This window comes from Aethalodelphis obliquidens, unplaced genomic scaffold (genome assembly GCF_003676395.1).
Source record: "Aethalodelphis obliquidens isolate GAN/ISIS:26980383/991018 unplaced genomic scaffold, ASM367639v1 scaffold41, whole genome shotgun sequence".
Taxonomy (NCBI): Eukaryota; Metazoa; Chordata; class Mammalia; order Artiodactyla; family Delphinidae; genus Aethalodelphis; species Aethalodelphis obliquidens.
This window is the reverse complement of record NW_020837985.1, coordinates 16,634,111-16,636,221: the sequence shown is the minus strand read 5'-3', so window position 1 is coordinate 16,636,221 and position 2,111 is coordinate 16,634,111.

The following is a 2,111-nucleotide window of genomic DNA, read 5'->3' as shown; positions in this document are numbered from 1 at the left end:
GCCGGGGACAGTGTGGAGGTGACGGTGCTGACGGCCGTGGGGACGGGGTGGGGGTGGACGTGTTGCTACTGGCCGGCAGCGGCCACGGTGCTGGAGCTGTTACTGGTCCGAACGTTGGCTGGAGCAATGGGGCAAGTGGAGCAGGCGAAGGTGGCAAAGGGGAGTCTTGGCAGGGGAGGGAGGGGAGGGGACGGGAGGGGAGGGGAGGGGACGGGAGGGGAGGGGAGGGGAGGGGCAGCAGGTGGGCGGAGGCCGGCTCCTCTCCTCCTCTGAAGGCCCAGGAGCCTCGGAGGGGATCCAGGAAGTGAGGAGGGTCCTTCCTGCCTTTCCGGGGCTGACCCCGCCCTCCCGGCCCGGTGCTTCCTCCTGCGCTCCCTGGTGGTGCCGTGGGCCGAGCGTGCGGGACCTGGAGCCGGCCTCGCGGTCTGCATGGCCTGGGAGGAGTGGCTGTGTGTGTGTGAGCGCGTGGTGGCTGGGCTCATCCCGACCCCGGCTCAGTCCACAGTCAGCGTCCGGAGAGGAGGGAGTCACGGCGGGCAAGTCCGCTCCGGGAGGGACGCAGGACTCCCAGACGTCGCTGCCCCCCACCCCGCCGCAGCAGGGCTCTGAGCTCTCAGGTAGGGAAACTGAGACCCAGCGATGCGTTCTTCGCAGGCTGGGACAGGGCGCCCCAGGGACAGCCCCTTCCAAGTGGGGCCTTGGGCTTCAGCTGGGCAGTTCTGTCTCGTCCTTCCCCGCCCCCTCTGGGAGCCCACCTGCCCTCCTTCCCACACATCCTGCCTCAACTCCACTCAGGGGCAGGTGAGGACCATGCGCACCTGGCCCCGGAGCTAGGTGCCACTGAGAGAGTGCAGGCCCTGGGGAGGGGAGGCTGGGAAGAGGGAGGGGAAGGGAGGAAGGGGGAGGGGAGGAGGGGGAGGGCCATAGTGGGGGTTCTCATGAGCTTAAGCTGCACTGGAGCAAGCAGAGGCGGCTTCCAGACACTGGCACAGCTGCGGGGGGGCGGGGCAGGGCTGGCGGCCCAGAGTCAGCAGAGAGCGATGCGTCAGGCCAGAGGCACAGGACTTCTCCCAGCCGTCAGAGCAGAGTGCTGGGTGTGCTCTGGTCCCTGAGGACTCCGCGAGCCGCTGTCCCCTCCACTCCTCCCCTGTCCCTCCTGGGCTGTGAGCCCAGGGACCCTCTGTCTCAGGAGACTGGCCAGGCAGAGATGTTTGGCCGGGATTCCGCCGAGGGGTTCCAGGAGCACCCCCTGAAGAGGTGGCTCTGTCGTGGCAGGTGCAGGGAGGGGAGGGGTGTTTCGGGGCTGCCCCGCAGGGGCAGGGCGGCTCTCCTTTCCCTCGCAACAGGAGGCACGCGGCCACAGAAGGGGCGGCTGAGGTTGCCTGGGGAGACCCTCACCCCTGGTGCTGGGAGATGGGGGCTCGTGGGGGGGGCGGGGTTCAGTGTCCTCAGTGTCCCAGGTTCCCTCGGCGGCCACACCGACTACTGACCCTGACCCAAGTCACCTCCACTCCACTTCCTTGGACGGCCCCAGTCGAGCCTTCTAAGTTTGCCTGGGGGCAACTGTATTTGGGTCCATCGCCCCCCCAGGAGCTCGGTGAGGTACACTCACCTGCACGACAGCTGAACGCACAGACCCCGGCCACAGGGAAGAGGGCAAAGCTTGCTAGGGTGCCTGGCCCTGGTGGGGGGGGTGCTGGCTGAGCCTGGGCAGCCCCCCAGGCCTCAGACCCCCCAACACACACAGCCAGGGGCGTGGCCGGGCTGCTTCACACGGGCTCTGAGCGACCCCACGGCCCTGTGCAGGGCCTCACCAGCCACCGAGAGAACGGTCTCCCACCTCCCCCTGGGGCTGAGCCCCCAGGAGGCAGCACTCAGGACCCATGGCCCGTCTGAGGGGTGGTGAGATGCCTCAAAGGCACACAGCCACCTGGGAGCCAGCCACAGAAGGCTCTGAGCCCCCAGGACTCTGAGGCCGAGGGAGGTGAGCAGGGTGGGGGATGTCTGTGGCTGCCTCATCCACTCGCTCCGCCTCTAGCTGGACAGTCCCGAAATGCAGATGTTCAGGCCATCGTGACCGAGTGCCCCAGCCACGTGCTTCAGAATCTGGG